The 12,542-nt window shown below is 44.4% G+C and overlaps 1 protein-coding gene across 2 annotated transcripts in view; it reads left to right on the top strand.

Moving 5' to 3' along the window:
- AMOTL1 (angiomotin like 1) overlaps positions 1-12,542 on the top strand; it is a 173,548-nt gene that overhangs the window by 121,025 nt on the left and 39,981 nt on the right. The gene's annotated exons all lie outside the window — the stretch shown is intronic.

The following is a 12,542-nucleotide window of genomic DNA, read 5'->3' as shown; positions in this document are numbered from 1 at the left end:
GTTCTACCCAAGAATACGAATATTCATCTAGACCAATTTCTTTTAGTTTGAAGACTAACCTATTGTGATGAACCGTATCAAATGCCTTGGCAAAATCCAAGTAGATCACATCCACCGCAACACCCTGATCTATATTTCTACTTACTTCTTCGTAGAATGCAATTAGGTTAGTTTGACATGACCTATGTTTCATAAAACCATGCTGATTATTGCTAATAACAGTTCTTCCCAATGAATTCCTGAATATTATCCCTTAATAGCCGTTCAGATAATTTCCCAGTCACAGAAGTTAAGCTCACAGGTCTATAATTTCCAGGCAAGGATTTTGAACCCTTTTTAAATATAGGAACAACATCTGCCTTCCTCCAATCCTCCGGTACAATACCTGAAACAAAAGAATCTTGAAAAATTAAATACAGAGGTTCACTTATTTCCCCACTTAGCTCCTTAAGTACTCGTGGGTGGATACCGTCTGGCACCAGAGCTTTATTTACATTAATTTTCTTTAATAGCTGTAGCACCTTGTCTCGAGTTATCCAATCACAGGTTATCTGCAAGTTTGTTGCAGCAATCATTTGCATATCTCTTGCCATAGGATCCTCATTAATATATACTGAAGAAAAATAGTTATTTAAAATGTCTGCCTTTTCCTGGTCTTCATTGACTAACAGACCCATCTCTGTTTTCAGTGTACCTACACTTTAATTTTTTGTTTTTTTTTAGAATGAATGTACTTGAAAAAAATTTTGAGGTTGGTTTTGCATTCTTTGGCTATCAATTTCTCATTTTCTAGTTTAGCCACTTTAATTGCCTTTTTGCAAGTATTATTGGCTTCCTTATATCTTATATAGGATGCCTCTGATTTGTCCGATTTAAATGCTTCAAAAGCCCTTTTCTTATTTTTAATCTCTTGTTTTACTTCTCTACTAAGCGACATTTGTTTTAATTTGTTTCTTTTATATTTATTACCCAATGGTACATACTGTGAAATGTACCTTTCTAATATTTGTTTGAATAGTTTCCATTTTTCTTCAGTGTTTTTATCACGAAGGAGTTTATGCCAGTCGATATGTTGTAGAGCTGCCCTCTTAATAAAATTGGCTTTTTTTAAAATTATACGTTTTAATATACCCCATGTATATAGATCTTATTGTATTTTGTTATATTACATTCAGTATAGTATATTACTTTTTCCATTACACCTTGATAGTTCATCTGTGCCCTTATTTCTTCTATGGGGATTTTACTGATGCTGGATGTCCTCGTGCAGAGCGACATAGTCTGATAAACTCCCAGAAGCGCCCCTAGTGGCTGTCTGGTACACAGCAACATGAGGCTGTCTTAGTACTGCAATGTTGTACATTGCAGGACTAAGTTGGACAGAGACACTGCCTCCAGACTACTTTAACCCCTTAAGGACCAAACTTCTGGAATAAAAGGGAATCATGACGTGTCAGACACGTCATGTGTCCTTAAGGGGTTAATGAGCTGACGTGATCTGGGTGCCTATAGTTTCCCTTTAATTAAAAGTTTTTTAAATGGGAAAACCTATACTTGCTAAAAGCCAATTTTATAACATGACAGGAGGCTTCGTATTTGCTTAAGTCTCTCTTTACTAGAACTCCACAGCAGCACAGAAAAACAACCAATCAGAAAAAAGTTAGGTACTATAAAACTCCCCTCCCCATGCATCATTTCCTCTTTCTTTGCTGCTCCGCATCAGTACAGGTCAGAGTACCACTGCCTCCTGCTTATAGTGGGTGGCTTTGGATTTTATTTTGATTTGTTGGGATTAGTTTTTGTATCTTAATATATTTACTTATTTGTTATGCTTTTCTTAGTTAATATTTGGCTTCATATGTTTTCTTCTTCTATATATTTATGTTATATATTTTTTGTGTTTAATTATATATTTGTGATATATATTTACTCCTTCCTGCTTATGTAAGTTATGTGTATTGTATGTAGATATTCCGATTATGTTTAACATCCTTCCTTCGAATTGTTGCTCCCCCTGTCTCTTTGGGGAGACCTTTCCCTTGTCTGTAGGGGGTTTGAGGGGTTTCTTGGGGATTCCTTCCATTGTCCTTCCACCCCCTCCCCTCGCTACCCCACTCTCTTTCTCCCACCTTTACTATCCGCGGGCTGCTTGCACTGTGTCGGGGTTTTCAGGAGACTAGCCTCAGGCTGTCTCCTGATTTTCCCCGAACCCCTTTCTATCTTCCGGCAGCCAAGGTACTCGCGGTCGGACGCGAGTACCCGGCGACCGCTCCGCTCTCCCACGTGGCCACCCCGCGCGCCACGTGGCCGCCGCCGCACTAAGCTCCCTCAGAGCCGCGGGCAGCCGACCGGGTGGAGGAGAGTGCACCTACCGCGGCCCCTCCTCCGTTCCACGGTGGTCGGTTCTCAGGTTTGTCGCCCTGCTGGCCGGCGGATTGCTGTCAGGTTTGCCTTCGCTTGCCCAAATATGTATGTTTTTTATGTCTATGTATTAAACGGACTGTGGTTGGCACAGTAAGCATACAGGTTGCACTGACAATCCCATGCAACATCGGCCACGTGTCTATGCTGATTTGAACACCGATCAGCTTACATAGTCTTCCCCTATCTGACAGGGTCTGCTACCACACAAGGCATTCTTAGTTATGATGGGAAACTTTTACTGTACTGCCATTCCACATTATGACTTGTATTCCTATCTTTTATGCTCTCATAGTCCACATATTTTATATGCATTGTGTGATCAAGATATATAGCTCATCCTTTTGCCTTTTAGATGGCAGACTTCATCTAGTGTGTCTTGCTGACTAGGGTGTATCACAGATTACTGTGGGTTCTTTGCCGACAGTGTATTTCACAGATTGCTGTTGTTTTGCTGTGTGCTCTACTGACAGCGTATATCACAGATTTAGTTTTACTGCCTGTGTGCTTCGAGATTTAGCTTTCCTGACAGTGTGTGCCACAGACTGCTGTGAGATTTACTGACGTGAGTTTTGCTGAGTTTTTCGGACAGTGCATATTGCTGTCTACTGTGCTTTTCTCTATCAGGGTATATCACAGATTTCTGTGAGTTACAGGTTTATATGATCTCAGTTATATAGGCTCTGTACAGGGTGTATACTGTGTCAGTTATCTCTAGGCTTCACATCCTTCTCAGTATATATTTTTTCTGCCCCTGCTATGAGGCCTCAGATGGGACTATCCTGGGATGCATTATCTGTCCATGGCGTATATATAGGCTACAGACCTGGCTCTGACTCTAACTGGTATGAGAGACCAGTCTGCGCTGATACCGTGCAATTTTATTGGGTCATTGGGGGAATTCATTGAGGGCTATGGTTTAGCCCTACTCCTGGAAGAGTCCATGGTTACATTACCCTTCAGGCGGTATGATGATGGTATCTATATAATGCTGAGAAATTACAAACAGATCTGTGTGAACATGTGCATACCTATTCACAGTTCAAGGTCAGTATCGCTCAGAGTATATTGCATTCATGGACGTTATAGTCCCTGGAACGACTCCCCCTTGTACCCAATACAGATGGAATACCACTATTTGCCTGCTGGGCATTTAGGGACTGCCAGTCCCGTTCAAGTTACTCACGCAGCATTACGCTGTCAAAACGGGTTGATTGTCTAAGGGTCCTATGTCACAAGATGCCCTGTGGATCTACAATTTTTAGGGACCTCTACCCGAACTCAGAGGTCCTCGTTACTCATTCGATACCCACTGTAAAGCGCTACGGAATTGTAAGGCGCTGTATATAAATACATGTTATTAATAATATTATGGTATCACTCAACCCATTGATTGGCCTGCTATGTCTGTGCCCCTTTGATTGGCCTGCTATGTCTGTGCCCCATTGATTGGCCTGCTATGTCTGTGCCCATAAGATTGGCCTGCTTTGTCTGTGCCCATAAGATTGGCCTGCTATGTCTGTGCCCATAAGAATGGCCTGCTATGTCTGTGCCCATAAGAATGGCCTGCTATGTCTGTGCCCATAAGAATGGCCTGCTATGTCTGTGCCCATAAGAATGGCCTGCTATGTCTGTGCCCATAAGAATGGCCTGCTATGTCTGTGCCCATAAGAAAGGCCTGCTATGTCTGTGCCCATGAGAATGGCCTGCTATGTCTGTGCCCATGAGAATGGCCTGCTATGTCTGTACCCATAGGAACGGCCTGCTATGTCTGTACCCATAGGAACGGCCTGCTATGTCTGTACCCATAGGAACGGCCTGCTATGTCTGTGCCCATAAGAACGGCCTACTATGTCTGGGCCCATAAGAACGGCCTGCTATGTCTGGGCCCATAAGAACGGCCTGCTATGTCTGGGCCCATAAGAACGGCCTGCTATGTCTGGCCCCATCGAATAGCCTGCTATGTCGGTGCCTACTTGAATGGCCTGCTATGTATGCGACTATCTGCTTGGCTACCTTTCTGTGTCCATTCGTTTGGTCTGCTGGGCCTGTGCCCTACTGACGGGCCTACACTATTGGTACCGATCCCCTTTTGGCCCCCGGCCTGGGGTAATTTCACTGAGGATAACCCTGAGCCCACCAGTGACATGGAGATAGGCAGGTGTCCAGACAAACACCATTGCCATAGTGTTCGAGAGGACTCAAGTATACGGCCATCTGAGTATGGTGGGAAGGGTGAAAGCCCTAAACCTCAGGCCTGGAGGGCTAAGTTTCTTATGAAGACCCCGGACACATCCACGTTTTCCTCCAAACCGGTGACGGCGCATCTCCAAGGAGAACTTCGCACAAGCAAGGACCGGTACTCAGACTCCTACAGGAGAAAGCTGTGTTTTTTCCTTGTTTTTACCAGCTACTCCGTATCTGCCTCCCGGAATCCTCATAGGTTCAGTAGTTTTTCCTGCGTTAGGTTAGCTCCTGGCCCTGTCCAGCGGGACTTACTTTTCCTACGTTCCGGCCTGCTGTTTACCTTCTATCAGAGATAGAATTGGCGTATTTTTCTTATCTACGTTGTTGCCTTTTGTTTTTTTCTTGACTTCCTTTTCCTTTTCGCTCGGGTCGTTGTGAGGCCAGACTTGACCTCCTCCGACCTCCCAGGCACTCGTGGATCACAGGAGAACGTCTCCAGCTTTCCTCAGACTACCAACGGTCTACCTGGACCCCGCGCGCACGCATGGGATCCGGATAGTCGGTTGATAGTTTTCCATCGTTGTTTCCGAAGATTGCCCTCAGCCTTATGCTGACATTAATAATTGGTGCGCTCTACAGTTTGGTCCCCCTGAATCTCTAGGGACTCTAATTTGCACCACGGGAGGCGAGCCCTCTCATACAGAACCGGATACTGATTTGTTATTAGAGGGCGCAACCCCTCACTCGTCCTCAACCTGATACTGGGCTGGATTCAGAGGACAGGTTGGGAGGACCCACTTGCATCCGGTCACGGATGTAGACTCGGCTGTTGGTTACTAACGGGTGCGGCCCGCTCAGGCTAGCAGCCGGACGCTCTCACGGTATGCGATCTCAGTGGTAGAGAGCGCAGCTCTCTCATACACTCGACGCTCTACTGTACCGGCCATTTGTTCATCACACAGGCTTGTACCTGTGCAAAACATCAATGACTACATAGAGGGGCGTCCCTCCTGCATTCAATTAGAACTGACATCCACGCTTCTGACTTCGTTCTAGAGGTCTGCCTGGTCATGCAAGAATTACATGTTTAGTCTAGATCCCTGGATCCGGACCGCTGTAAAACGCGCAAGAAATACTCAGAGGTATAACGGGGGGAGTCTCACACTTATTTGCACACACCCCTGGAGATGGTACGGCTAACAGGTGACCCTCCGGTACTAGGAGTGTGCAGGTTTTTTTGGCAGATTCTGCACCATGTAATACAGAGATTGCTTTCTGTTTTGGATATCCAGACCATTCCGAACAAACTGCGCAGACAGTTTCTCCCATGTCAAGATGTCAGGAGATATAGAGACCTTCATGGAGCAAACGGGCACTGCCTTGCTTGGGTAACAAGATTATGGAAGGCCTATTTCCCGGTCTGGAGGTAAAACCGTACGTATGGATCACAGGGTAAGACTGGAAACCCCGTTTGTCTTGACTTCCCCGGTCTTTATGATCTTGGGATAAGGCAGCTGGACTGCCCCGTCTCCTCGGAGGAGGACCTTCCGTCTAGGCTCTATTTATCCCTCACGAGGGCCATTTTGTTGGCTTCGTGCTAACCTACTTTTCAACTACCGTCGAGGAGACCTACGAGACTTCATGGAGGTACCTGGTGTGCCCCGATTCCTACACAGACATCTTTCACTCTTGGACGAGGGCATTTCTGGATGGAAATCTGCGCTCCAGTTTGCTTTTCCCATTCCTTTGCAGATTTCTGGGATTCACTATTCCCAGAGTAGTCGACCACCGTTTCCTCCACACAAGTTCAGTTCGGAACCCTGCATGGACATCCTTTGGAGTTTTTTCTCTACTGCGTCCGAGGATTACACAGTCCATTTGGAATATTGGTATCACTTAGAGTAGGGCTGGTTTGGCCACACTCTTGCCTGCATTATGTATTTATCCTCGGATGAGACATCTCACCGGGAAGGAACGGAAGATCTTCCTCGGTTTTTCTATTGCAATTTTGGTGGGGGACTTAGGCGCATTCGTTGAGATTGGAGATCTACCTGCAAGGCCGCATCGCCGAAGGACCCTGGCACGATCGGAGGAGCCGCCTTACGGATCGTGAGTTGAGACAGGGTGGCAGTTTCTCCTCGCGACCCTAAGTCCGAGATTGACCTTCAATATTATACAACTACAGGAATATGGCTAACAGGTCAGCTTGCCAGCTCAGGGACCAACTGCTAGGAAACGGGTCGCAACACCACGTACAATGGATTTACCAGCGGATGGTGCTTTTTTCTGTATTTGAGATGCTTCGTCGGCTGGCATCTTATTTGATCCGTCTGCTGTCGTTTATCGTTCTTGGAATGTCCGATTAGGATTACTTTGAAATTTCCTGGAATAGATGCCAACGACACAAACAGCGTTGGATTGGTGAACTGAGCGTTGAAACAGCAAATACGAAGCCTCCTGTCATGTTATAAAATTGTAGATTATGCTAGCTTTAGTGTACCTATAATCTTAATTTTATTAATGACAGGAGGCGAGTATTTCCCACCCATTCTTGTCCCTCCCTTGTTTTTTTTTTTTTTAATTCCTTATTTTTGTAGTGCATAAAGAAATAACAACGTGTATGTGGTACCCCAAAGGCATTCCACATGCTTTTCAATGACATTCACAACATTGGGGAACATAATCATATTTGCACACTTTTTATATTAATGTAAAAGGTCACTTCTGTTACACGTAGCTTAAAGGTGGATTCAATATTTGAAACAAAAAACAGTTAAGTAAGGTAATATTTTATGCATAATAAACATGCTATTCTAACTAATATCGACCAGCTATTCCATTTAATAAAGTTTTTCAATTACGAGGTAACTCAACGCATGTTATATTATAAGACTCAGGCTTGGTAGGTACACCGTGCAGGTTAAGTTAGAATATATGCTTTGTGGTGTGTCTGCTGTACATACTGTAAATAATAGTAACTGTGCACTGAGTGGGCAGATATAAGTAAAAGCAGCATTGAACCTAGGATGTAGCACACAGTAATGATAAAAGTTAAAAGAAAACAATTCACTCCTGTCAGGCTATGTATTCATGCCTAAATGCTAGACTATGCGGGTGCTAGTAGGGAAGGAAAAATAATGTAAACATAATGAAAACTAAACATTTGTTATTGTCCATTTTTATAGTTGCTAGTCATCGGTTGTGGTAGCTTGCGGTCGGCATCCATTAATCCGGCTGTCCTTTGCTTATGAGGGTCTTCACCCGATTCCCTGTCTGAGCTCTGCTCGGGGTTGGTTGCGGGATTTATCTGGGGCAGCCCTGCTGTGTTCTGAGCGTGTGGAATGTCCCCATCTCCAGCCCTCATCCGGGTCTGTGTTAGAGGTGGTGAGGCAGTGGTCCCCGCTTTTGATGTTCTTCCAGTTCCCAACCGGGTTGGAGTCTGGGGGTATGATGGTTAAGGTCCCCTGACTTATAGTAAGCCTTTCGTGGGCCTGTTGTCCCAGGCAAGGGTTGTAAAGCTGGCGGTGGCTGGGACACTCTGTCTGGGCAGTATGGCAAGGTGATCCCCTCTCACGCCCCATCCTTATTGAGCAGAGGTTTCTTTGCTTGGGAGGGATAGTGATCACCTCGGGGGAAGGGGGGGTGTAAGCGGGCAGACCTGGGGTATGTCGCCTTTTACTTAAATGACTCACCGCTGGTGGTCTGCTGCCGACCCGTTGATGCTTGCGTCTGGTTTCCCGCCTTCTCCTTCCAGCTTTCCAGGCATTAATATGGCCCCTTTCAGGAGCTGCGGGTTGTAGCTTGGTGACCTGAGAGGGTGATGCTGCTTGTGTCTCTGCTGGAACGGAGAGCTTCGCCCAGAAAGCAGCTAGCAGTCGGTCCAGCCTCTCCGAAAGCGGTGGCAGTGAGGGTCTTCGTTCTGGCTGGCACGTGGCGTCCGCCATGATGTGGCACACCAGAACAAAGGAGTCGGTGATTTGTTTACGGTGCCGTGCCGAGGCTTGAGCCGGGATATCCCTCTCCGGCAGGGGGGGGGGGGTGAGAGTGTGTCGGGGAGACCTCCAAGTAATTTGGCATCAGCCAGCAGAGGGATCGGCCGCCTCCCCCGTGCCGTCTGAGTAGGCCGCCTGTAGGCCTCAGGTCAATCCCCGGTCCGTCGTCGCTGTGGGTTGCCGCGGCTTTGCGGACGCACTTTCTCTGCGGTAAGTCCTCTGTACAGGGGCTGAAAAGTAGGCAGTTGTAGGGTGTAATGTTTCTATTTAGGCTTATTTCTGGTTTTTTCGTGAGGAGCTCCACCAGCATGCGTCCGTTCAGCCCGGCTGCTAGGCTCCGCCCCCGTCCCTCCCTTGTTTAATGTTATAGTTTGGATTGTCAGGTACGTATGCAACTCTGTTTGTTGTCTCGCTTATTCCTTATGTCTGTGTTTTTTTCATAAGTAGGGTTGGGATATCTACATATTAGGGTTAATTTTGGTTGCTACATTGGGTACCTACATGTTTATTCAGAGTACATTTCATTGGATAATCAGCCTGTTCGATTCTGTTTTTCTCTCGTTTCAGTTTACAGTCCATCAACACTATCTAGTAGGACGGTTACTCTCAGATGATGGACATCGTTATTTTCATCGTATCTAGGACTTTGTTTCTTCCCCATGATGTTTCTCTGCATTTTATTCTGTTTTGTCGCAGCTTGAAAGAGGAATGATGCATGGGGAGGGGAGTTTTATAGTACCTAACTTTTTCTGATTGGTTGTTTTTCTGTGCTGCTGTGGAGTTCTAGTAAAGAGAGACTTAAGCAAATACTCACCTCCTGTCATTAATAAAATTAAGATTACAGGTACAATAAAGCTAGCATAATCTACAATTCTAGCTCACAAGGTCCAAAATTGCTCAGTTTTGTTTTCGTAGATGGCAGAGAAGAATGTGTGCACTAGTGTAGTACGTTACCACAAATATCGGTTTATAGTGAAGCACTTTACCTTGGACAATTTATATTTCACACGCATTTACTGAAGACTCCAAATAAAACATCTGCAGAAAATCTAATTATTTTTTAGAAACAATGTATTTTTCAAATATAGTATAAAGTTATGTGTTTATTAGCATTGTATTTACTAAAGTATAAGCTCACCTGTCAATGTCAGGCTTTTGTAAAAAAAAAACAGCCATGTTGCTGTACTCACTTCATAAATGCCCTATTGAGGGTTACTTAGTTTGTAGAGAATCATAACAATATCAATTTCTGTCTCATTTAGAGATTTAGCATTTTAGTGGGAATTGGCAAGGTAGGACTCACCTAGAGGTTTGCCCTGATGTTGGCCGGTGAGCTTACACCTTATTGGCCATTGAAGTCATAGAAACATAGAATGTGACGGCAGATAAGACCATTCGGCCCATCTAGTCTGCCCATTTTTTAAAAATACTTTAATTAGTCCCTGGCCTTATCTTATAGTTAGGATAGCTTTATGCCTATACCACGCATGCTTAAACTCCTTTACTGTGTTAACCTCTACCACTTCAGCTGGAAGGCTATTCCATGCATCCACTACCCTCTCAGTAAAGTAATACTTCCTGATATTATTTTTAAACCTTTGCCCCTCTAATTTAAGACTATGTCCTCTTGTTGTGGTAGTTTTTCTTCTTTTAAATCTAGTCTCCTCCTTTACTGTGTTGATTCCCTTTATGTATTTAAATGTTTCTATCATATCCCCCCTGTCTCGTCTTTCCTCCAAGCTATACATGTTAAGATCCTTTAACCTTTCCTGGTAAGTTTTATCCTGCAATCCATGAACCAGTTTAGTAACCCTTCTCTAAACTCTCTACAAAGTATCAATATCCTTCTGAAGATACGGTCTCCAGTACTGCGTACAATACTCCAAGTGAGGTCTCACCAGTGTTCTGTACAATGGCATGAGCACTTCCCTCTTTCTACTGCTAATACCTCCCCCTATACAACCAAGCATTCTGCTAGCATGTCCTGCTGTTCTATTATATTGTCTGCCTACCTTTAAATTGTACGAAAAGTCTCTGTAATCTCAGCAGCAACTGTAAAACTGCAGATTACATAGGTGCATTACCTAATACCAAAGCATGTGTTCTAAATCCCTTTAAATGATGAACTAGTTGTGAGAACACAGGGACACATCCCGACTGATTAATCACCATCAATACTTGCAATGTTCCGGGCTGTCATTCACTGAGTCGCTGGATTCTCTGGGGCCCATCATACACCGTGTTTTACAGTTTCATGTGTCTCTTGGTTTCTCTGATTTAATGATTTTCTTTCCCCGAGCAGGTTCAGTCAATATTTCACTATCGGCCTTGGATTCAGAGCTAGTATTTGGCTTTTATTGATCCCAGTGTCAGTAATTTGCACACACTGATGCAGAGCTCCGATGAGGCTCAGTAATTGTCAGTCTTGTGACTGTTTGTTTGGCAGCTCTCATCATCCTTGGCCATCCACAGCATATCATTGGAGAGAATACATTTTTTTTCTTACTGCTCATTTAACCCCTTAAGGACCAAACTTCTGGAATAAAAGGGAATCATGACGTGTCAGACACGTCATGTGTCCTTAAGGGGTTAATGTGGTTCTAAAACAAGCCAAAAAATATCATGGAATGTCTGTGCTTGGCATCTGTGTTCCTGATAATGTCCATTTGTTGCAAATTGTCAGCAGTTTGTCAGTTTCCTTTGTGTTTATTCAATGGAATGTGTTAATTAATCCCTAAGGAAACCTTCACTTGAGTTAACAGAAAGGTAATGAGACTTGTCCTTGTCTTCAACTGTTTTTATTTTTAGTGAATCACAATTTATGTACCCGTTGTGGTGGTGTTTTTTTTTTTTGTCTAGTTTAAGAAGCAAGTATTTTTTATTATTGTTTCTAATGAGTGCGGGAACAAGATTTCTTGGTCATTTATTTCAACGATGTCATTGCCACAAAGAGCTTTATTCTCCGCTCTCATTATGTAACACCTTGGAGGGTTTCCTACCTCACTCTAGTAATCTTAAAGCGGTCACGCCATACTTACCTTTTCTTAATTGCTTCCTCTTTTCTACTCTCTTATTTTGTAATTAAAAAAAAAATCATTTTCTAACTAAAAACCCAAGACAAAGTAGGGACTTGTGGGGTGTTCCTGGTATGCAGTGGTTAGTACCTACCAAAGGTGGTAAGAGGAAGGACAACCGTGAACCGGCGTCCAGGTCACACGCACCCAAGGCACGTGGGGAGTGAAGGGTAGCTCGTCTGGTCTGGTCACAGTGAAGAGCTATTGTAGCTTAAAGTGTGCAGCACCTACATTCAGTGTCTCCATGCTTTGCATGGAGGTGCCTAATGCTCCCCATAGGGATGCATTGATTCAGTGCATCTCTATGAGAAGTTGATTTACGCAGCATATCTTTTTGCTCAATAGTCTCCTAATGCTTTCCTATAAGGGTAAATCATTGGATTGGCTGGCATCTATCTCAGCACAACGTGGGAAAAAAGGTAGTAAAAACACCTTTCCTATGTGATTGGAGGGGGACAGTCACCTAAACACTGACACACAAACAGACAGACAAAATCACTGACAGACAGATGCTCATAGACATACATTCACTCACTCACTCACACATACATTTTCACATACACCCTCAAATTATAATTTTTTTATTTTAATGTGTCCACCCATCCTCCTTACCTTTGGGAAAGCTGGAGTGGATCAGCTTTCCCTGGGGTCCAGAGGGCCTGCTCTGATCATCTCTCTGTTATGCTCCCTAGAGCGCAGTTTAGTGATGGAGTGACGTCATAACCTGTCTCCCAGCATCATTGCAAGATGCGTGAGGGAACAGAGCAGGGACATGATCAGCTCCCTTGTGCTTCAGCACTCAAGTTAGCACTTTAGACTGAGTCCTCCATGAGCCGGCTGGCCACCTGTCTGCCTCTGCCCTTTCTTA

Source organism: Pelobates fuscus, chromosome 1, assembly GCF_036172605.1.
Source record: "Pelobates fuscus isolate aPelFus1 chromosome 1, aPelFus1.pri, whole genome shotgun sequence".
NCBI lineage: Eukaryota > Metazoa > Chordata > Amphibia > Anura > Pelobatidae > Pelobates > Pelobates fuscus.
Note: the sequence above shows the minus strand (reverse complement) of the source record. Positions and strands in the feature narration are given on the sequence as shown.